This window comes from Nycticebus coucang, chromosome 19 (genome assembly GCF_027406575.1).
Source record: "Nycticebus coucang isolate mNycCou1 chromosome 19, mNycCou1.pri, whole genome shotgun sequence".
In the NCBI taxonomy this organism is placed as follows: Eukaryota; Metazoa; Chordata; class Mammalia; order Primates; family Lorisidae; genus Nycticebus; species Nycticebus coucang.
Genome location: NC_069798.1, coordinates 41,969,658 through 41,994,758, shown reverse-complemented (window position 1 = coordinate 41,994,758; position 25,101 = coordinate 41,969,658). Strand labels below are relative to the sequence as shown.

Here is a 25,101-nt window from a genome sequence, read left to right as displayed (position 1 = left end):
TCAAAATAAATAAATAAATAAATAAAAGACACTATGCAGCTTTGTACCTCTTGATCTTTGTAACATATACCACTCCGACATTAAAGTCTTCTGAAAAGTCTTCTAAAGAAAAAGGAGTTGTGCTTTTTATGACCAGGATGTCAGATCACTTTTAAGGTTAAATTTGCTCAGTGAAAATTCTACTAGCTTTCTCCTCGTGTAATTTTGTTATAATTAATTAAATTATAATATATATGGGGGAAGGTCACAGGAAGTGGAAATACAAAGTCTAATAATTCCCTGCAGTGAAGAATGAAGTGTTCTTTTTTTTTTGTTAATCTTTTTTTTATTTTATTTATTTATTTTTGCAGTTTTTGGCCAGAGCCAGGTTTGAACCTGTCACCTCCAATATATGGGGCCGGTGCCCTACTCCTTGAGCCACAGGCACTGCCCAAGAATGAAGTGTTCTAAACACAGGGGAGAAAGATGTCTATGTTAAAGATTAATCTTTCTGAGCAACCAGATAATTTACTACATGTATTGTTTTGGGCCAGAAAAGGAAAAAGTAGATTTTTCTGGAAGGGGGAATCATGTAGGTGGCAGTAGAAAATGATAAACTGTCAAATGAGAATTGCATCATTTAAATGGGATAATAGGGTCTCAACCCTCTGGATTACGGCTGACAGTAAATATACAATCAAGTACTAAACAGAACATTTTACCTATCAGAACAGCATTCTTCCCATGCCGTTCCTTCACTCCATTCTACAGGGACACCCCCCCACCCAAACACATGGCTTGAGTATTAAGAGTTCATTCCCAGTGGTGCCTGTGGCTCAAAGGAGTAAGGCACCGCCCTATATGCCAGAGGTGGTGGGTTCAAACCCAGTCCTGGCCAAAAACTGCAAAAATAAATAAATAAAGTTCATTCCCTTCTTTTTTCCCTAGAACCTTATATTATTGATTATTCCTCTGATTCCATCAACTTCTTACACTTGACTGGGCCATTCATTTGTTCAATTTTAAAATACTTCTACCTACTACCTCAATCTCATATCTCCCTCTCCAGGGATCACTCTTTTCTTTCACAGCCAATTTCATTATGAGAGTTATCTCATAATCAAATCCAATCTGACATCTGCTTCTATCAAACCAGTGGAATAGTTCTTCCCATGGTCATTAATGATCCCCCAATCTCTAAATCCAACATATTCTGGCCCTCATTTTAACGTCCAGACAGCATTGTATGCCTGGCCACCCTCTCCACTCCCTAAACTAATGCCCTTCTTTCACTTCAAGGCTTCCCTATTCTTCTGGCTGCTCCTTCTCAGTCTGCTTAGCAAGTTTAACTTTTTCTACCAAACCAAAGGATTTGGTCCAAGGGATAGGTCCTTTCCCAACCACAAAAGTGAACTCTTCTAAACTCAATTGCTCAGTACCATCCCTACACTAATAATTTTGTTTCAACAGCTCAGATCTTCTCTGAGCTCTATACCAGTCTACCCAAATACCCAGTTGACATTTACATTTAGATTTTGCAAAGGTACCATTGAGAGAGGATATCCAGAAAAAGTAAAGTCTAAGAGAATAGAGGTCTTCTCAAGGATACCCCAAGGACATACGTGTAAGGTCCTCCCCGCGCTGACTCAGCTCTCAGGAATTTGTAAAAACTTAACTTCCTGGGACTTGGAGGCCATCACTTGCTTCGGCTTCTACGAAAGCCCTGATTCTGTAAAAGCCAGAGCCCCCTTCTCCAGCTTGGTTCAAACTGACCCATGAGAAAGGTACCTGTGGGCTGGAACTTTCTGACTGGGGATAAAAAAGGAGACTGAGTCAGATGGGAAGCATGACCACTTTGAATTCTCCTGTGCCTCACTCAATGGCTTCCTCTTATAAACCCTTCCTCTTATAAACATGATGTTTGGGTGCTCTTTCTCTCTATTGGGCCTCGTCTTCCTGCAATACCATAATCTCGTCGTATTCAAAACCAAATTAGTCATTTGCAATCTACCCAGTTGGCTCCTTTTCTGGCTTTCTTTATGTAGCTCAGAAAATAGCACTACTACTGCCATTATCCCATGTGCTACACTAAAAACCTAAGACTTATCCTTGATGATATCCTTCTCTTTACTCCATGTCATCATTCACTAATTCCTATTAATCCTATCTGCTTAACAGTTTTCTAGCCTGGCCACTATTCACCATATCTGATGATAGACACAACCTCCATCATTTATTTCTCAATAGACATATTCACAATCATAACCTGTCTTTCTCCATATTTAATCTTGCTCAGAATTCACCAACCTGCTCTCTATCAGCAGCAAAACAGCAGGCAAAACAATATTTTTACAAGGCAAGTGTGACAACTTTGTCTGAGATGAAGTCTGGTTCTGTTGCCCAGGCTGAGGTGCTATGGCATGATCATCACTCACTGCAGTTTCAAACTCCTAGGCTCAAGTGATCCTCCGGACTTATTCTCCCAAGTAGCTGAGACTACAGGTGCACACCACCACACTCAGCTAAAAAGGTATTTTTCAAAGCCCCAGGTTGGGATAAGAAGATCCAACAAAATGGTAGTTCTTGTAGGTTTCAGTTCACTGAGGAACAACAGACAAAAACAAAATATAAATGCTCTTTACATTCCCCAGTTCCTTTTGTATTTTAGAATTTGTTCCTTTAAGCCTCAAGTGATTCTTGAGTGTCCCTGATGGATGAACTATTGGAAAACAGCTGGAAAAAATGTTTGTCTGCAAACCTGCCTGAGGAAAAGATTAACACAGCATTCACACTCACAATACCTTGTGAATTTGGCTCCAATTACTTTCCTGCCCTTAAATTCAGTTACCCACTGGACCTCAGGGCATGCATTCTGCCTTTCTTTCTTTGGGATGCCAGGCCATTTGCTACTTTTCTCTTTCCACCCCCATCTTCCTTTCTCTTACTCCAGTTCTCTGCTCTCTTCTCTCTTTCTCATTTCTTCCTCCACTCCTTCCCCTGTCTCTAATATAAACTTTTACTTTTACATTCTAAGTAAGTGAGAGATGGCTGGGTGCTGTGTCTCGTGCCTATAATCCCAACACTTTGGGAAGCTGAGGTGGGTGTAATGCTTAAGCTCAGAAGTTCCTAACCTAAGAGAGGGAGAGGGAGACCCCAATCTCTTAAAAAATAATAATAATAATAATAATAATAATAATAATAATGATAACTAGCCAGTCATTGAAGTGGCACTTGTAATCCCAGCTACTTGAGAGGCTGAGGCAAGACAACTGTTCAAGCCTAAAAGTTTGGGGTTGCTGTGAGTTACGATGATGCCAAGGCACTCTACCTGGGTCTACAAAATGAGACTAAGTCTCAAAAAAAAAAAAGGGAGGGGGCAGTTAAGGATCATCTGAGATTTATCTTATGTTATCTCTCCCGTTAAAAAAGGGAGTATATACAATAATCTAAAAAACTAGACTAATTCTGGACAATGAAAATATACGTTAATCTTATGCTCTTCAAGAAACTAAAATAACAGAAGTTGAATACACAGATCAAGAAATGAAAACATCAGGCGGCGCCTGTGGCTCAGTAAGCAGGGCGCCGGCCCCACATACCAAGGGTGGCGGTTCAAGCCCAGCCCCGGCCAAACTGCAACAAAAAAATAGCCGGGCGTTGTGGCAGGCACCTGTAGTCCCAGCTACTCGGGAGGCTGAGGCAGGAGAATTGCCTAAGCCCAGGAGTTGGAGGTTGCTGTGAGCTGTGTGACGCCACGGCACTCTACGAAGGGCAATAAAGTGAAACTCTGTCTCTACAAAAAAAAAAAGAAATGAAAACATCATACGCCCACAGACAAGACAGGAAGTGAAAAGTTTAAAGCTGAATGAGGGTACTATTAAAAATGCATAAAAGTTCAGGGAATTCATTTCAGGTCAGACCTTAGTGGGTAAAGCTTAATACAAGCCAAAAAAGAAGGTAGGCTTGGGGGTTTGCAAAAACTGTTAAGTGCAACAATTTATAGAATTTCTAAACACAAAGACCATTAACACAAACTTAAAAGGAAAACTATAATTGCTCTCCCCTGTTCAATATCAGTTACAATACCGCTACACTTCTCTCCAGTTTTATGTTGGACCATTCATACCTCCAGCTCTCTCCAGCTACAATCAATGTCACATAAACAGCTGTTTCAGATCTCCTGCTTTTCACACTCATTTTGGGCCATCTTCTTGCTTGCTGCTCTTCACAGAAATTAGAATAACCACTTCTTTGGTTAACTTTGAGCAGTATTACACAGTACTATTACCGCTGCTAAACGTATGTTACTCACACTATCTTCCTTTACAGCACTCTGTACAATGCAGGTAAGTTAAATGTATACTGTCATTGTTGGGTATCTATTCTCCATATATAGGGACATATAAAGGATTTGAGGAAAAGAACAGAAAATTGTATAACCAACTACCACTCCAGCCAATTTATCTCTATCTGCAACAAGTAAAACAGACCTTAATGCACAATTATCAAGAAAGAAGGAGCCAGACATGGTGGTTCATGCCTATAAAACCAGCACTTCAGGACGCTGAAAAAGGAGGGTGGATCTCTTGAGCCTAGGAGTTTAAGACCAGCCTGAGCAACACAGCAAGACTGGAACTCTGCAAAAAATTTAAAAATTAGCCAGGCATGATGTCATGTGCTTTTTAGTCTCAACTACTTGGGAAGCTGAAATAAGAAGACGTCTGGAGCCCAGGAGTTCAAGGCTACAGTGAGCTATGACCAGAAGAGTGCACCAGGGTACTCCAAGCTATTAAGATTAAGACTGCCTAGGCCAGGAGTGGGGGCCCACAGGTGTGAATGTGAGCTGTGATGCCAAAGCACTCTACAGAGGGCAACAAAGTACGACTCTGTCTCAAAAAAAAAAAAAAAAAACCTGAAAAGAAAAATGAAAACCTCTCTAAAAAGCACTCAACAGCAAATTGAAGAGGGATCAAAAGAACTTGATCAATCTGAAGAGCAAAAGGAAAAAAGATGAAAGATAAATAAATGAACAGATCCTCTGGGACAATATGAAGAATGCCAACGCGGTATATTCAATGGAAACCCCAAAAAATTAAGAGGCAGGAAAAACAAAAAAAAAATTTTTTTGAAACAGTTTATTTTTGTCACCCTGGGTAGAGTGCCCTGACATCATAGCTCAACAGTAACCTCAAACTCTTGGGCTCAAGTGATTCTCCTGCCTCAGCCTCCCAAGTAGCTGGGATTACAGGATTATAGGAGCTCACCACAGCATCCAGCTGTTTTTAGAGATGGGGTTCAAGCACTCTACCCACTTCAGCCTCCCAGAGTGCTAGGATTACAGTCGTGACACCAAGACAAAAAAAATTTTGAAAAAATACTAGTCCAAAACTTTCTCTAAATTTGATTAAAATGATAATAATCCACAAAACGCTTAACAAATCTCAAATGTAATAATCACAGAAATTCACATAGACACATCAAAATCACATCACAGGAGCTGACGCAGACAAAAAGACTCAGGCATCAGCTGGAAGAAAAAGTGGCTTTATTTGCCTGCCAGGAGACTCGATGGACTAGTGTCCCAAAAACCAAGCCTACTGACTCAATTTCTGGCCTTCTTTTTATACAGTCTTTGGGCTTGTGTGCATGTGAAAATCTTGTGATTTAGGGAGGGTCAGGCCAGCATATGCCCTTGGTGCATGGCCGCCTGTCCTCAAAGACAACATAAGGTCAAGGAAGTTATAGGTTCAACATGCATCCTCTGGGCATTTAGATAACAGAAACATCTGCTGCAGTGGGGGTTGTAATTAGTAGCTTCATACTTATCACAGACTGCCGGGATAATGCCTGCACAGTATTACTGGGGCAGAGTCCACACATCTGCTTTTCCCCCTGCCTCAGTCAACAAGTAAAAGACAAAAAAAGGAAAAATCTTGAAAGCAGCAAAAGAAAAATAACACAACATCCATAAAAGAACCCTAATTCAGTTGATATCTTATCTGAAACCCTGGCGACCAGAAGGTAATGGAACAAAGTGTTAAAATGGGTTTTGTATGTGGGAAAGACTATTAATGAAGAACTTTATATCCAGCAAAACCATTCTTTCCAAATGAAGACCAAGGGAAAAAAAATTACCAGATAAACAAGTGCAAGAGATTTTCTTGGTAGCAAATCTGCTTTACAAGAAATACAAAAGAATATCTTTAGGCTAAAAGAAGGGAACACCACACAACGACTTGAATCCACAAAAAGGAATAATGATGACATAAAGTAGTAAACATACGCTTAACTTAAAAGAGTTTACAACCTATTTCTTCTTTTATAAAAGATGACCACGCAAAGTAATAATGATAACACTGTATTGTTAGACTTATACATAGATAAAACATGTGGAAATAATAGCATAAAAATAGGTAAGAAATGGAGCTCCACTAGAGCAATGATTATATAAATTTTATTGGAATTTATTAATCTGAAGAAGTCTGTGAAGACACAGATACAATCCATGTCATAATCACTAAGAGAATTCCAAAAACAAGACTCAGAAAAAATTCTGAGTCTTATTTCTAAGTATAACAAACAAGACCACTTTTTGAGTGCTTACATGTTGGCTGCGGGTGAGTAAAAAGGTAGGTGGTAGAGAAATAATCACCTTGGGTTTGGACTGAATAATCCTCATAAGAACACTGGTCTCAAATAAAAGATTTGGACATCCAGTGATATAAGGATAGCTGGTCGTTGAATACATCAGCTCATCCAGGGAGAAAGCATAGAGTGAGCAAAGAAGAGACGTTAACAAACATTAAAGTAAAAAAGATGTGAACCCATTGCTTTCGTGTATAAAGTAGTAGGCAAAGAATTATCTTTTCAAGGAGGAAAAAAAAGACAACGATATCCATAAAACACAGAGAGAATCTTTCCTCCTTGAAATGCTCTTTTTGACAGTTAACAACTTCCTATGAACTTAGAATTATGAGAAAGGACCGTGATTAATGAAGTCTTGCCTAAAACCAACCACTACAGGAAATCCTCTGAGGGTCCTGACATAGCAATGCATAAAATCACTAAGGACTTAATACAGTGGTAGAAAGGCTTGCCTTTTACTCCTTTCAATTTTATCCCCTTGTGAACAACCATCATCATTAAACATCCTTTACTACCACTATAATGATGCAACATTTCCATTAAAATAAATGAATAAAGTAAAAGTGTTTTGTCCTTCCAGATGTAAGGAATGCAAACTGAAGTTCTCTGCTGTTACAAATTTACTATTTCCACAGGCACTTTTCCGTTGAAACCACAAGCTGACATGTAGGCTGGCAAAAGCACACCCCATTAAATGATAGTTTCTAGAAAAAAATTTTGCTCTATAGTCACGTAAAATAGAGAATTCTAATTGCTAGCACTCTTGCATTTATTTATTTTATATCACCACCCTAGAACTGTAAGAAATACATGAAGCTAATGCCTGAAATATGACCTATGTGAATCAGTTTACTTATACTGCTATTTCATATGCACATGTATTAGATAATTCACTAATTCTATCTCTGCTCTCTTGCACAAAACAATACCCTGCTTAAACTAAAAGTGGCTTTCACTTATACTCCCAAAAAGGGCAATTTTTTTTTTTGAGACAGAGTCTCACTTTGTTGCCCAGGCTAGAGTACAGTGGAGTTGGCCGAACTCACAGCCTCCAACTCCTGGGCTCAGCGATCCTCCCGCTCAACCTCCCAATCCTCTCCCCTCAGCCTCCTGAGTAGCTGGGACACAGGTGCCCAACACAACACCTGGCTAATTTTAAAAAAGCAAATTTAAAGAGGATCAATGTTTTGCTAATAAAACAGGAAAGCCTCTGCCTACTAGAGGTAGAGGCTACATTTTCCCTGGTGCAGAAATTTAACCATTTAAATTTAAACAAAATTTAAAAAAAAGAAAGAAAAGAAAAGTCAGAAGTGATCCTGCCTATCCCCTCATAATAAAAAATTGATCCAAACATGAAAATTTTACTTACCTAATCTAGCTTCAAATACCAAGTGACCAAGTAAGTGATAAGGCTTATAAAGAGAACTCTTGTGTTTTGAATAGAATTTGACACTTTTTTCCAGGATTACCTCAGTCTTTTTTTACTTAATTGATACTAAAAACTACATAAACCTGTGACCCCCAAAAAAAAAATCTGTAAAAAACACTACAAATCAACCTTTCATACAAGCCCACCCTTACTTTCAATATGTAAGTTCTTTTTTGTTGTTGTTGTTCTTTTGAGACAAAAATCTCACTCTGTCATTCTGGTTAGTCTTGCTCTATCAACTCCCAAACTCAAGGGATCCTCTTGCCTCAGCCTCCAAGAGTGCAAGGATTACAGGCCTGAGCCATCAAAGCTGTCCAGTATGCAAATTCTTTACCTACTCCCTCTCTCCTAAAACTCTACACCCATTAATTTTCAAAAGTAGTAAATAGATGTCAAACCACTAAAAGAATCAGGGGCTGAGTTATCTGCTACTAACTTTAAATTAAATCAAATCAGACTCTAATTTTTTTCTAAGAAAAATCTGGGGCCAGGTGCTATGGCTCACTCTTGTAATCCTAGCACTCTGGGAGGCCAAAGTGGGTGGATTGCCTGAGCTCACAGGTTCAAGACCAGCCTTAGCAAGAGCGAAATCCCTTCTCTAAAAAAAAAAAAAGAAATAGTCAGGGGTTATGGTGGGTACCTGTAGTCCCAGCTACTTGGAAGGCTGAGGCAAGAGAATCACTTGAGCCCAAGAGTTTAAGGTTGCTGTGAGCTACGTATGAAGTTGCCATGGCACTTTACTGAGGGAAAGAGGAAAGGAGGGGAGAGGAGAGGAAAAGGAGAGGGAGAGGAGAGAAAACAGAAAAGAAAACTGTATTCTGCAAATCCAGGTCCTGACATCTTGTCCCTGGCAAATCTTGAACTGAATCTAAATGACCGCCAGTTTCCATTTATGCTTATAAGAATGATTAGAAAGCAGTCACATGGTAGTCTTTAGAAAATGAGTAAATCAGGGTTGGATCAGAAAAACAGAGCCACTAGGTTTGACACACAATATAGAGATCTGCCCTGATACAATTATGAGACTGATGAATAAGTTTCTATAAGGTTGTTACCTTAGTATCTAGGTCTAATGCTGCAGCTTAAAAACCACATAGCAGACAGCTAATTGTGGTGCCTCACACCTGTAATCCTAGCACTCTGGGAGGCTGAGGCGAGAGGATCCCTTGAGTTCAGGAGTTTGAGATTAGCCTGAGCAAAAGCAAGACCCCTGTCTCTACTAAAAATAGAAAAATTAGCCACACATTGTCAGGCATCTGTTGTCCCAGCTACTCGGGAAGACAGGGCAGGAGAATTGCTTGAACCCAAGAGTTCAAGGTTGCTGTGATCTAGGTTGATGTCATGGCACTCTATCCTGAGCAACAAAGACTCTATCTAAAAAAAAAAAAAAAAGAGTCATTTCAATAAATAAAAGTAAGAGTAAAAGGACTACAAGAGAATCTTAAACCTCTATTCCATAAAAAGACATGAGAAAAAAATCAAAATAAACAAGAAATATGAGAGACACTAGACTCAAACCCCTGAAGTTTAGTATTAACTAAGATGCAAGGATACAGAATTTACAAACTCACAGAGCCAATACTGAAGAGTCAGTATTTTTTGTTTATTTGTTTTGAGACAGAGTCTCACTCAGTGGTCCTGGGTAGAGTATTAGAGCATCATAGCCCAGTACAACCTCAAACCCTTGGGCTCAAGGATCCTGTTGCTTCAGCCTCCTGAGCAGCTGAGTCTATAGTCACCTGCCACAACACCTGGCTAATTTTATTTTATTTATTTTTATTTGAGACCGAGACTACAGGCATGAGCCACTATTCCTGGCCAGTCCAGCTAATTTTAGAGACAGGTCCTCCCTCTTCTTCAAGCTGGTCTCAAACTCCTGAGATCAAGCAATCCACTCACCTCTTAGCTTCCCAGAATGCTAGGATTACAGGTGTGAGCCAGCCACTGAGCCAGGCTAAGAGTCAGGATTTTAACTGAAGTCATTCCAGAGCCCACATTCCTAACCATTCCCCACCCTACAGAATACCTCCCAGCACTACACCCTATAGTAATGAGCTATTCAATAAATATTTGCTACGAATGGTAATCAAGAGAAAGGGTGCTTCTATAATAATTCTGTTAATATTGTGATGTTCAATCAAAATGGTGGAAACTTATTGCCAAAAATTGGAAGCAAGGCAGGGCATGGAAGCTCATACCTGTAATCTCTGGGAGGCCGACGCGGGTGGAATGCCTGATCTCACAAGTTCAAGACAAGCCTGAGCAAGAGTGAGACCTGTCTCTAAAAAAGACCTGAGCATTGTGGTGGCCACCTAGACTCATCTACTTGGGAGGCTAAAGCAAGAGAATCACTTGAACCCAAGCCTTTGAGGTCACTATGAGCTATGATACCACAGCACTCTACCAAGGGCGACAAAACAAGACTCTGTCTCAAAAAAAAAAAAAAAGGAAGCAACCAAGATGTCTCGAAGTAGATGAATAGATAAACAAACTGTGGCATATCCAGACAAAAGAATATTATTCAGTGATAAGAAATGAGATGTGCACTCTGGGAGGCTGAGACAGGTAGACTGCCTGAGCTCACAGGTTCAAGACTATCCTGAGCAAGAGTGAGACCCTGCCTCTAAAAAAATACCACCTGGGCGTTGTGGTGGCCACCTAGTCTCAGCTACTCGGGAGGCTGAAGCAAGAGAATTACTTGAGCCCAAGCATTTGAAGTTGCTGTGAGCTATGACACCATAGCACTCTACCAAAGGTGACAAAACAATATTCTCTCTCAAAAAAAGAAAAAAACAAACTGTGATGTGTAGGTCACCATGAAAGATTTGAGAAAGAGTGTGTTATGGTCTATTACTTCACTTCTAAGAAACACAGTAGGCAGTGTTCTTTCTGATTCACCCATGCAGATTTCAACTTAGTTGGCTTATTGGTATTGCTAGAAAGGTTTCATTTGTTTCCACCTACACAGATTTTAGGTTTCTTGATTTTTATTTGTCTCTAAATGTTGGTACTGACCCAAACATCAAGGCATGAAAGGACATGGAAGAAACTTAAATGTATATTACTAAGTGAAATAAACCTATCTGAAAAAGCCACACTCTGCATCATTCCAACACTGTGACATACTGGAAAAGGCAAAACTGCAGAGGAAGCAAACAGATCAGTGGTTGCCAGGGGTTAGGGGAGAGGAAGGAATGAAGAGGCAGAGCGGTTTCTTTAGGTCAGTAAAATTACTCTGCATGATACTATAAAAGTGAATACACGCTATTATAAATTTGCCTAAATCCCTAAAATGTATAATACCAAAGGTGAGTCCTAATACTTGTATAAACAAACTATGGATTTTGGGTGACACTGACAAGTTAATGTAGGTCCATCAATTGTAACAAATAGACCATTCCAGTGGGGGAATATTGATACTTCACATTAGACATGTGTTCAAACCCATAAAACTGTTATTCACTGTCACGCAACACAAAAAAGAGTGAACACTGATATAAACTAAGATTACTGATATAGCAATATTGGCTCACCAATTGTAACAAATGCACCAAACTAATGGCAAGAAGTTATCAATGGAAGCCTGGCAAGGTGGCTCACGCTTATAATCCTAGCTACTCTGGGAGGCCGAGGCAGGTGGACAGCTTGAGCTCATGAGTTCAAGACCAGCCTGAGCAAAAGCGAGACCCTAATAGAAAAACTAAGGCAAGAGAATCGCTTGAGCCCAAAGAGTTGGAGGTTGTTATGAGCAATGATGCCACAGCACTCTACCCAGGGTAACAGCTTGAGACTCTGTCTCAAAAAAAAAAAGAAGTTATAACTAGTACAAATTCTGCTGGTGATGGGGAAGTATATAGAAACTTTATGCTAAATTTTTCTATAAACCTAAAACTGTTCTAAAAAATAAAGTATTATCATTATTTTTTAATGCTGAGGAAACTTATTAGTTTAGAGCTGATGAGACCAGCTTTGCCTACATTAGAGGAAACTGAAAACTAAGCCCCAAAGCAGTATGCAGAGCCAGTACACAAAGAGAGAAAAACAATGCCTAAATAACATTAAATGACCCCCCCCAGATCCAAGTGGGCCAGTGACCAATTGCACATTGAACTTATCACAGTTAAACCAACCCATTAAATCTCATTTTTTCTTTAACAAAGTATAGATGATGCATTCACACCCTAGCCATCTTCATAGGACCTAGGTGCATAACATAAAGAAAATCAGGGCAGTTAGTTCTCAACTACTAGACTCTAGACTTCATGGATAAGGCAACATGGAAACAATCTGTACCACCCTGGCCTTTGCTTCTCAGCACTGAAAACCAGTACCTCAAAGCTACACTACAGGGTGTCAATGGCGCACGGGTGCTGTTGGTAAATTTTAGACACAGCATAAAAGAATCTTACCATTTTCAAAAAGTTTCGAGGAACATTTAAAAATCAAAAAAAATAGGCAACCTCATTTCAAAAACCCATCAAAAGAGTACTTTAGTCCCTAACAACTTTTTTAATTGATGAATGCCTATTGTTTATTTGTAGGCTTTTAAAAAAAATTGTAATTTTAAAACATTGCAAAGGATAAAAGGCCCATGCTGATAACTACCTCTAAACAATTCTATTTAGGTTTTCAGAACATTTAATTATTTTTATTAATTATTGCTCATAGCTAACCTAAAATGGATAATCCTCATTTCTAAAAAAAGAATATGTAGGTCAATGGCCAAGATATATTTAGATAGATTTAGACAGATATATTTAGAACAGTTTCTGAACTTCTAACCTGCTTCTTAGCTTAAGACTAGATCATGCTACACTAGAAGCCTCTTTTAACCAAACATAAAAGTCCTGAACATTTGGATCTTCACAAAAGATAAATTAGGTTATACACTTAAAAGATAAGGTTTTAGCCAGACATGATGGCATGTGCCTGTAGTCCCAGCTACTTGGGAGGCAGAGCAGCCCAGGAGTTGGGGGCCAACCTAAAGCACATTGCAAGACACCCCCCCCCCCAAAAAAATGGGCTGGGTGCAGTGGCTCACACCTTAATCCTAGCACTCTGGGAGGTGGAAGTGGGTGGAGTGCCTGAGCTCACAGGTTCAAGACCAGCCTGATGAAGAGAGAGACCCCATCTCTAAAAAACAGCCAGATGTTGTGTGGGGCACCTGTAGCCCCAGCTACTTGGGAGGCTGAAACAAGAGAATCACTTGAGCCCAAGAGTTTGAGGTTGCTGCGAGCTATGACACCACAGCACTCTACCAAGGCAACAAAGTAAGACTGTCTCAAAATCAAACAAACAAAAAATGATAAAGTTATAATACAGTCTCTTTTAACAAGTTTTCTAAAGTATCTGAAGGTTGATATTTAAAATTTGGTTGTCTACAAATTTATATGTTGTTCAACAAATATCAAATGCCTACTATGTGTTTTATTCTAGGTGCTGCAGATATAGCAACCAAGGAGACAAAGTCCCTGCCCTTTATGTTTTATAAGGTAGAAAATAAACAAATAAAGTAATTATAGAAACTTTTTAAAAAATAGAAGCTGGGCACAGTGGCTCATGCCTTGGATTCCCAACACTCTTTCTTTTTCGAGACAATCTCACTATGTTGCCCTCGGTAAAATGCTGGGGCATCACAGCTCACAGCAACCTCAAACTCTTGGGCTCAAATGATTCTCTTGCCTCAGCCTCCCAAGTAGCTGGGACTACAGGCACCAGCCACAACGCCCAGCTATTTTCTTGTTGCAGTTGTTGTTCCTTAGCTGGCCTGGGCCAGGCTCGAACCCAGTGCATGTGGGTGGCACTGTAACCACTGTGCTACAGGCACCAAGCCCCGACACTCCTTTTCTATTTTTAGTAGAAATGGAGTCTTGCTTTTGCTCAAGCTGATCATCAAATCCTGAACTCAAGCAATACACTCCACCTCAACCCTCCCAACGTGTTAGGATTACAGGTGAGAGCCACGGAGCCTGACTTTATATTTTAAAATTTAAGGGGCCATTTTAAAATCCTACGCATCAGGGAGGCGCAGTGGCGCACACCTGTAATCCTAGTATGCAGGAAGGCTGACATGGGTGGACTGCTTCAGCTCAGGAGTTCCAGACCAGCTTAAGCAAGAACAAAATCCCATCTCTAACAATAGCCAGGCAAAGCCGGACGCAGTGGCTCACACCTGTAATCCTAGCACTCTGGGAGGCCAAAGCAGGTGGACTGCCTGAGTTCACAGTTCGAGACCAGCCTGAGCCAGAGCGAGACCCCCCCATCTCTAAAAATATCCAGGCATCGTGAATTAGCATTAGGAGCTTTGTGGTGGGTGCCGGCTATTTTTTTGTTGTAGTTGTCATTGTTTGGCAGGCCCAGTTGGGTTCAAACACGCCAGCTCTGGTGTATGTGCCTGACATCTTACCTGCTAGCTACAGGCGCTGAGCCAAGACCTTGCCTCTTTTAAAAAAAGATTTTTTTTTTTTTTTGAAGTTGACTGAAAAACTAGAGTGTTAAGGAGTCTGAATACAGAAAAGGGAACACTAAAATTAATATGGCTGCATAGATTTATCCATAATGTTCTGAACTTGGCCTACCTAGAACTGAAATATAAATTGTGATTTTTGTACCTGGGCATGGTGGCTAACCTTTGTAATCCTAGCCCTCCCAAAGGCTACGGCAGGTGGACTGCTTGAGCTCAAGAGGAGTACACGACCAGCTTGAGCAAGAGTTGAGACTCCATGTCCACTCAAAATAGAAAAACTAGCCAGGCATGGTGGCACACACCTGTAGTCCCAGCTACTTGGGAGGCTGACATAAGAGGATCACTTGAGACCAGGAGTTTGAGGTTGCTGTGAGCTATGATGCCACAACACTAGAACCAGGGGCAACGAAGTGAGACTTTGTCTCAAAAACAGAAAAGAATAAATAAATTGTAAGACTGCAACATGAGAAAGGAGCAGCTTTGCTTGATTATGAAACAACCTTTTCTCTACTGATACAAGCTTTATAAATAGGACAAAAGTACAGGTAAATCGAGAATAATTTAAAGCTCACACCTGTAACGCTAGTACTCTGCACCGAGGCAGGTGGATTGCGTGAGCTCAGGAGTTCAAGACCAGCATGAGCAAAAGTGAGACCCCATCTTTACTAAAAATAGAAAAACTAGCTGGGCCTTGTGGCAGGCACTTGCAGTCCCAGCTACTTAGGAGTCTGAGGCAAGGGGATCACTCAAGCCCAAGAGTTTGAGGTATGAGCTATGACACCACATCACTTACCCAGGACAACAAAGTGAGACTATCTCATGCCTGTAATATCAGCACTCTGGGAGGCCAAGGCCAGTGGACTGTGTGAGCTCATGAATTCCAGACCAGCCTGAGCAGGAGCAAGACCCTATCTCTAAAAAATTGCTGGAGTTGTGGCAGGCGCCTATAGTCCCAGCTACACAGGAGGCTAAGGCAAGAGGATCACTTGAGCCCAAGAGTTTGTTGTGAGCTATGACACCACAGCACTCTACCTGGAGCAAGAAAGTTAGACTCTGTCTCAAAAAAAAAAGAAAAGAAAAGAATAATTTAAAACACAGGTTCTAAATTTTCCATAAGATTTCTACTCTGGCCATTTTCTACTTCACTCAGAAGACAGCTCACAGGAACATGGATCACCATATGCTGGATCCTGAGGTCTTCAAGATAAACACTGCCAAAAATCTATCTGCTATACATACTCTCAGATAAGTTTGTTTAGTTGATTTCAATAGGAGAAAAATAATGGGAAACCCTTGATGATAAATTGTTGACTCAAGAAAAAATTATGCTTTCTATAATAGGTTAAAGCTAAGGCAGACAGGATACTGCTTAAAATCTTAACCACATGAGGTTTTTGTTCTTAATACAGAAAGGAAAACAATCCTGTTTTCCTAAACTTTTAGTCCACACCCAACTTCCCTATCCCAAACAATACCTTTCTCTAATTATAAAGCACCTAACAAAATGTTGACTCCAAATATCATAAAAGGCATTTTTTTAAACCAGACAACTCAGTAAAAAAAAATAACTTCCACAGATTCCTTTGGTCACTATCTTATTTCCCTAATATTAACTATGCTAATGAAAACTTAATTCCTACACTACCTAAACACAATCCTAGTTTGTACAGAAACTTAGAAATGGCTGGTATGAATACATTGTAACAGATTTAATTTTGTTGCTTTTTGAACAATCAGAAATTAACACATGGACTGGAATTACAAGCAGAGAAAAAAAGTATTTTGCAAACGAACTGGCAGTACAAAAAGGAAATTCAATTCTCCAGTCATTTTAAGCTTAGAGACCCATTTATGGAAAATGCTGTTTTCCAACCAGTTATTTACATACAATTTTATACAGGAAAAGACTTAGCTCCATACTACAGTTGTTTTGCTATACAGTACTTTTCCTTTCTATAACCTACTTTCTCTTCTCCACATTTTAGAGCAAGAAGGAAACTTAGGAATCATCTGGTTCATTAGGATGAGTTCCTTGGACAGAAACAGTTTCTTTTATCTACGTACTCATACCAATCTGAGTATAAGTGCTCAGTGAATGGGTTTTTAATTTAACCAAGTATAAATACCACCCATATACATGCACGCAGTCTACTGACAGATTTCCATTTTTGATTAATCTTCACAGAACGAGAAATTACTCATCTGAGTAAGTTTTACTACAGGTAAGTTAATAACTTAAGGATTTACCCCCTCTACCTATTAAGTGACAGAGTCTGAGCAAGAAAAATGAGAGACCTTGTTTTGAATAAAGACATGAAAGAAAAAAGAAACTTCAAATAAATACTGTATAATTAAAGCCACAAATCCTGAATAAGACAACCAATCAGGCAGGGCATGGTGGCTCATACCTGTAATCCTAGCACTCGGGAAGCTGGCAGGTGGATCTCTTGAGTTCAAGACCTGCCTGATAGCGGCACCCGGTATCTCAGTGGGTAGGGCGCCGGCCACATACACCACAGCTGATGGGCTCAAACCCGGGCCGGGCCAGCTAAAATCAACAGTGACAACTGCAATAAAAAAACAGCTGGTGTAGGGCACCGGCCCCATATGCCGAGGGTGGCGGGTTCAAACCCGGCCCCGGCCAAACTGCAACCAAAAAATAGCCAGGTGTTGTGGCGGGCGCCTGTAGTCCCAGCTACTCGGGAGGCTGAGGCAAGAGAATCGCTTAAGCCCAGGAGTTGGAGGTTGCTGTGAGCTGGGTGAGGCCATAGCACTCTACCGAGGGCCATAAAGTGAGACACTGTCTCTAAAAAAAAAAAAAAAAAAAAACAGCTGGTGGTGTGGTGGTCTCCTGTAGTCCCAACTACTTGGGAAGATGAGGCAAGAGAATCGCTTAAAGCCCGACAGCTGGAGGTTGCTGTGAGCTGTGACACCACAGCACTGTACGGAGGGCGACACAGTGAGACTCTGCCTCAAAGGAAAAAAGAGACTGGGTGCAAGGATCAGGCCTGTAACACTAGCAGTCTGAGAGGCTGAGGGGGGTGGATTGCTTGAGCTCAGGAATTTGAGACCAGTATGCATAAGAGTGAAACCCCATCTCTAAAAACAGCTGGGTGGCTCAGCACCTGTGGCTCAAGTGGCTAAGGCGCCAGCCACATACAGCTGAGCTGACAGGTTCGAATCCAGCCCAGGCCCTCCAAACAACGATGGCTGCCACCAAAAAATAGCCAGGCGTTGTGGCAGGCGCCTGTAGTCCCAGCTACTTGGGAGGCAAAAGGCAAGAGAATCGTTTGAGCCCAGGAGCTGTGAGCTGTGATGCCATAGCACTCTACCCAGGGCGACAGCTTGAGGCTCTGTCTCAAAATAAATAAATAAAATAAAATAAAAACAGCTGGGTGTTGTGGCCAGCACCTGTAGTCTCAGTTACTTGGGAGACTGAGGCAAGAGGAATACTTTAGCCTCTTGCCTAGTGGCCTCAACCCACTAGGTTGACGCCATGGCACTCTACTAAGGGCAACAAAGTGAGACTAAAAAAAGGAAAGAAAGAAAAGAAAGGAAAAGAAAACAAAAATTAGCTGAGCATTGTGGTGGGTGCCTATAGTTTCACCTACTTGGGAGGGCGAGACAGGATCACTTGAGGTTGCTGTGAGCTAAGACAAAGGCACTAAAGCCTGGGGCAACAGCTTGTCTCAAAAAAAAAAAGACAAATAATCAAATCTAAGTCATATTGGTTATTTTTAAATAATATTTATATATTTTTAAATAATATTTTCTATTATCAGCTGCTACTACTATGTTCTGACAAATTTGCCTAATATATACAACACACACTTCCTCTCCCAGCAGTTCAGAAATATAGAAGCGAACAAAAACAAGCAAAATAATTTTTAGTTTCACCCTGCTCCTTTCTTACCACAAGGTCCTGTAGGCTGAGTGTGAAAACTGACTGACTGAACATCAATCCCAGTTCTGCTGAGAAGCTGCCCACACAGAAGCAAAAACAATGTTTCTTTCCCTTAAGTTGAATCACATACAAATTCTGAAAGAGTAAGGAGAGGAGGTACAAATAAAGATAAAGACCAAAAGGACTCAGAGAAAAGTTTCGTGACAACAGTTGAATTTAAATTCAAGACTATAACTTGACAACTAAAGAAAAATAGTTATCCTCCAGGTGCAGCGGCTCACATCTGTAATCCTAGCAGTTTTGGAGGCCAAGGCAGGAGGATGAATTGAGCTCAGAAGTTTGAGTGAGCAAGCGTGAAACTCCATCACTACTAAAAAAAAAAAAAAAAAAATTAGCCAAGCATTGTGGCAGGCACCTATAGTCCTAGCTACTTGTAGGCTATGGCAGAAGGATCTGGAGCCCCCAAGTCTGAGATTGCCATGGCATTCACGCATAGGCCAGAGACAGGAAAGGAAAGAAAAGGAAAAAGAAGCCCACCAGGGGGCTGTAATTCTACCACTCTGGGAGGCCCAGGTGGATGGACCACTTAAGCTCAGAAATTCCAGACCAATGGGCGGCCCCTGTGGCTCAGTGAGTAGGGCTCTGGCCCCATATGCCGAGGGTGGCGGGTTCAAACCCAGCCCCGGCAAAACTGCAACAAAAAAATAGCCGGGTGCTGTGGCGGGCACCTGTAGTCTCAGCTACTCGGGAGGCTGAGGCAAGAGAATCGCTTAAGCCCAGGAGTTGGAGGTTGCTGTGAGCTGTGTGAGGCCACGGCACTCTACCGAGGGCCATAAAGTGAGACTCTGTCTCTACAAAAAAAAAAAAAAAAGAAGTTCCAGACCAACCTGATCAAGAGCAAGACCCCGTTTCTACTAAAAAAAAAAAAAAATTAGCTGGGTGTCATGGCTGGCACCTGTAATCCCTCAGGAGGCTGAGGCAGAAGAATCACCTGAATTTAGGAGTTTTGAGGCTGCTGTGAGCTAAGACCGGAGCACTCTACCCTGGGGCAATGAAGTGAGACTCTGTCTCAAAAAAAAAAAAAAAAGGAAAAGGACAAGGACTATCAAATTTACTCTAAAGGAAAGAAAAGGAAAAGGAAAGGGCTATCGAATTTAATCTGATGACCGAGGAAATAAAATAAATAAACCAAACCCAAATAAATAAAACCAATACAATTTCTGCTCACTTAAAAGGATGGATAAAGAAGAAACAAGGAATGCATATCTATATATCTACCTTTACATCTACCTGAGTTTTTTTCTTCCCCAAAAGAAGAAAAATTCATAAACCATCAGCAGATTAAGGTACCCTCACAATTTGGCCCTGCCTCCATCCACCCTATCCACCCCTGTGAAAACTCTGTGAATGCTCACCTGGAAATCCATCTCAAACCTGAAATGTTAAGTTCCTGGAGCACCAGGAGACCTTTTTGGTCTTTTTTTTTTTTTTGTAGAGACAAGAGTCTCACTTTATGGCCCTCGGTAGAGTGCCATGGCCTCACACAGCTCACAGCAACCTCCAACTCCTGGGCTTAAGCGATTCTCTTGCCTCAGCCTCCCAAGTAGCTGGGACTACAGGCGCCTGCCACAACGCCCGGCTAGACCTTTTTGGTCTTATTCAGCACTGCTGGCACACAATAAATAGTAAAATCGTGTTATGAGAATAAAGAGGCTCCACATGAATATTTTGTCATCTGAGTTTTCTCAATAGCTTTTTTTCCCTCACAACTTTTTATTCAAATTATATGTCCATTTCATTTTGCCTACATAATTACAGCTACATAAGAAATTATTTGCTCCCAAACTCTTTCCTAATATAAAATAGTGAAATCAGTACGCTTGAAAAAAAGAAAAAACATTTTTCAGGCGGCGCCTGCGGCTCAAGGAGTAGGGCACCAGCCCCATATACCGGAGTTGGCAGGTTCAAGCCCTGCCCCGGCCAAAACTGCAAAAAAAAAAAACATTTTTCATCTTCTGTAGGTTTCCTCAAGTACTATCAATTCAGCAAACTTGACTACATTATTTTCTTCTTTTTTTTTTAGAGACAGAGTCTCACTTTGTCACCCTCAGTAGAGTGCCGTAAAGTCACATCTCACAGCAACCTCCAACTCCTGAGCTTAGGTGATTCTCTTGCCTCAGCCTCCCAAGTAGCTGGGACTACAGGCGCCCGCCACAACACCCAGCTATTTTTTTGTTGCGGTTTGGCAGGGTCTGAGTTTGAACCCACCACCCTCAGTATATGGGGCTGGCGCCCTACCCACTGAGCCACAGGCGCTGCCCTTGATTACATAATTTTTATATCCTTGGTTACATGCAGGAAAATCAGAAAGATCTAAGATGATTTTCCAAAGCTACGGAATGTAAAGTTTAGTTCTCTAGCATATACCAATTCCAAACTTTAAAGAGATGGGGAAAAAATTACTCAAATTGGCTACATATCGAGTCTACTCGTGCACATAACAAAACAAAACCACAAGACTGGGAATCCTAGCAACTACACAAGTAGTAACTATACAAGCTCACAGAAGTCACTAGTCAAGCAGTAAAGAGATTTTAAATACTGGGCGGCACCTGTGGCTCAAGGAGTAGGGCGCTGGTCCCATATGCCAGAGGTGGCGGGTTCAAACCTAGCCCCGGCCAAAAACCAAAAAAAAAAAGAGAGAGAGATTTTAAATACCAATGCTACTGTAAGTATTAGGAGCAAGAAACCTCTGCAGGATATACATTGAGCATTCAGTTCTAATAGAATTGAATTAAATTAGAACCTAAATCCCGCTACAGACCCAAGAAAAAAGCAACCTCCTGCTTTCTGACTTTGGCAGCCAAGACTGAATTGGGCAAAGAACGTAAAGCTGAATTTGTCTTTAATATTTGAGTTTTGAATTAATCATGAAGACTATAAAACAGGAGCATTATGACAGCTATTCCCACGTAAATGCATGTAAGAGTAAAATAAACTGAATTAGTAAAAACTATCCTGTGAATTTAACAAGCAGCTAACAATGGGAAAAATTTCCAGGTCCAAAATCCAGTCCACCTCATTTTCCACTAAAAAAAGTGTCAGAAAAAAATTTTTTTCCTAAGAAAAAAATCTCATTTAGGCTCGGCACCTGTAGTTCAAGTGGCTAAGGCACCAGCCACATACACCAAAGCTGGCGGGTTCAAATCCAGCCCGGGGCCTGCAAAACAACAATGACAACTACAACCAAACAATAGCCAGGCCTTGTGGTGGGTGCCTATAGTCCCAGCTACTTGGAAGGCTGAGGCAAGAGAATCGCTTAAGCCCAGAAGCTGGGGGTTGCTGTGAGCTGTGATGCCACTGCACTCTATCTACGGCAAAAGCTTGAGGCTTGTCTGCAAAAGAAAAAAAAAATCTCATTTAGGCTAGGTGCCCATAGCACAGTGGTTACTGCGCCAGCCACATACACCAAGGATGGTGGGTTTGAACCCAGCCTGGTCCAGCTAAGCAACAATGACAACTGCAACAGAAAAATAGCCAGGCAATGGGCGGCGCCTGTGGCTCAAGGAGTAGGGCGCCGGTCCCATATGCCGGAGGTGGCGGGTTCAAACCCAGCCCCGGCCAAAAACCACAAAAAAAAAAAAAAAAGAGAGTAGGTTCTAGAGCCAGACCACTCTATTAAAAAAAAAAAAAAAAAATAGCCAGGCATTGTGGCGGGCACCTGTAGTCCCAGCTACTTGGAAGGCTGAGGCAAGAGAATTGTTTAAGCCCAAGAATTTGAGGTTGCTGTGAGCTGTGACGCTACAGCACTCTACTGAGGATGACATATTAAGACTCTGTCTCAAAAAAAAAAAAAAAAAAAGGAAAAAAAAATCTCATTTAGCTGGTTCTTTAAGTGTTTACCTTGACATTTTTCCCTGCCTTTCAGATTATATTTAAGTTTAAATCTGTAACATGTAAACATTACGAAAAAGATGTGGTTTGAAGTTTTAAAAATGTTTTTAAAAAACCGAACCGCTTTTTTTTGAGACAGAGTTTCACTTTGCCTCCCTTAGTAGAGTGCCATGGTGTCATAGCTCATAGCAACCTCAAACTCTTGGGCTCAAGCAATTCTCTTAGCTCAGCCTCCCCAGTAGCTGGGACTACAGGCTCCCACCACAACGCAGGGCTCTTTGTCTCCACCAACCCTCAGCCTCACAGAGTGCTAGGATTCCAGGCGTGAACCACCACACCTGGCCCCAACAGCATTCTAAAGGAAATCAATTTAGAAGTGTCTAAGAAATATTTTTATTTCACATTTAATGGAAGTGCATAAAATTCCATAAAGGTTGGTTTGTTTGGTTTGTTTTTTTTTTGAGACAGAGCCTCAAGCTGTCACCCTAGGTAGAGTGCCATGGCATTACAGCTCACAGCAACCTCCAACTCCTGGGCTCAAGCAATTCTCCTGCCTGCCTCCCGAGTAGCTGGGATTACAGTCACCAGCCACAATGCCCATCTATTTTTTGGTTGCAGCCCTCATTGTTGTTTGGCAGCCCAGGCTGGACTTGAACCTGCCAGCTCAGGTGTATGTGGCTGGCGCCTTAGCCACTCCACAGGCACCGGACCCATTATGGTTATTTTTAAAGCAGCAAACATTGCAATCAATTCCATTTTGGTTTCCTGATTTTTAATTTAATTCATAATTTTATATTAACTGGGTACCTACAGTTGCACCAAAGCACTCAACTAGGCATTGTACTGAGCATATCATTAAACAAAAATATTTTACTTCCTATTTAAAAAATGGTTAGTGACGTGATTCCTCAGGATATCAGGTAGTATGTATCAATTGCAGCCCTCTAAAAATGCTTGTTAAACCAAAAGGCAATGCTCTGATTACTGAAGGAATCCGGATTGCCAGGGTCAGCAAAACCACATTAGAACGTTAATAGCCTCCATTCTTAAAATATCCCAAGAGAAGAAAGGGAGTGATTCAAACTGTTAGCATGTGCCAATGATACTACATAATAATAATCTAAGCAAAACTGCAAGATGTATTTGTAATTAAGAGGCCCTACATGGACAAAGCATCATCAGTGGAATTTCCATTCTGTTGGGTGGAAGGATTCAGAAAGCAAGAGCTCCCGCAAAAAAAAAAAAAAAAGAAAGAAAGAAAGAAAGAAACTGAAAAACCCATCCAAGCACAAACTGCCCAAGCGGTGAAGAATCTGGGATCCAGATTGTGGGAGGACTAGTACAGACGTTCTTTCCTTCAACCAGTGAGCATCTCTTTTGTGACAAAGCAGGACAATTTAAAAGTGAATGACAAGCAGTTCCGATAGGGGCTGCTAGCATGATACACTAAGGTTCGTGCTACAAAAAAAAAAAGTACGAAGTGCTCCTGGGAAATATAACTCTCAGGGAAGATTCAGGGAAGGAAATAGTCTTTAATCCAGGGCTCGTCAATACACATACTCGCCGGTTTTTAAATAAAGTTAACAAACTCTCCTAAAGAGGTCAATTCCAGAGACTGACAACATCGCTCCCCTTGACCTGAGGCGTTGGAGGACCGAAGGTGGAAGCGTCTAGATGCAACCGGCGCTAAGCCTAAGAAAGCCTGTTCTACCTCCTCCAAGGCCAAGGCAGCAGCCGTGGGGGCAAGTGTAGGCGCCAGACCCCAGCATCACCACCACCACCCCGGCTCCCAGAGTTGCAGCCACTGCTTCCCTCGCGGGACGAGGGTGCCGTAAAGTCCCTGGAAGATAACTCCAGGATCACGAAGCCGCTCTCCGTGCGCCCCGGGAGCTGCGGCACCCCCTGCCTCCGCTTAGTCCCGGCAGAAAAAGACTCGTTTCGAGGAGGCCCAGCAACTAGAGGGTGAAGGGGGGCGCCAACTCAGCTGGACCGGGAGGACGCGAGGGTCACCAGCGGCAGCGGGCGAAAAGGAGGTCGGAGCTGTTCAGCTGTCAGCTCCCACCAGGGCCGCGCCTCCTGCCAACTCTGGATGCGAACCCCCGGCGCCCAACAGCCGGGCGGGTTAGGACCCCAGCGACTAGACGCCGCAGATCCTTCACGTGCGGCCCGCACCCCTCCGACTCGCCCGGACCCCTCCCTGGAGACAGACCGGGGCCTGCAGCTCGACCAGTGGCCAGGCCGCGGCCCTGCGCCCCTTCCTGCCTCACCTGTGCTCCGCAGAGGCTCCGCACCTCACCCGCTCCGCGAGCCCCGACGGGGCACGCACCGACCCCACGGCCGGGACTCTCCCGGCCGCGGTGACTCGGGACGCTGCGGCCACTGCCGCCTTCTCCTCCTCGGCACAAACCCCAGTGGCAAGCAGAGAGTCGTGGCCACAGCACTTGCCGGGACTAAAGTGAACCTCGCCGCGTCTGCAGCCTCCACTACCAAGTCCCTTCAGTCGTCCGCGCCGCCCCAAGAAAATGTCACCAGAGGCCGTTCTGCTCTGCGCCTCACTTCCGCCCGGAACCACAGAGCCCGAGCTGGTCGGCTAGAGCGGCCTCTGCGGCGGGGGCCTCTGGGGACCCGATCCCGAGGCCGGGTGGGGGAAACCAAACACCGCCACCTGGCGGAGAGGAACAGGCGCTCGGTCGCCGGGCGTGCAGACGCCGGCTTCCCTGGCTTCTTTCCTGCGCTCTCCTTTGGTTCAGGTTGTTTCCCTTCCAGAAATGTCTTTCCCAGAAA

The 25,101-nt window shown here is 42.2% G+C and overlaps 1 protein-coding gene across 8 annotated transcripts in view; it reads right to left on the bottom strand.

The window, feature by feature from the left end:
* Positions 1–24,885, bottom strand: part of ARK2N (arkadia (RNF111) N-terminal like PKA signaling regulator 2N) — an 80,982-nt gene extending 56,097 nt beyond the window's left edge. For 3 of the 8 annotated variants that reach the window (XM_053571698.1, XM_053571699.1, XM_053571700.1), the window contains exon 1: positions 24,585–24,885. The gene's annotated coding sequence lies outside the window, so the exon portion shown is untranslated. Of the gene's footprint in view, positions 1–18,432; positions 18,559–24,584 lie in introns of all 8 variants that reach the window. The other 5 variants (XM_053571696.1, XM_053571697.1, XM_053571694.1 and 2 more) reach the window with 4 other exon arrangements.
* Between the last annotated feature and the right edge of the window lie 216 nt (positions 24,886–25,101).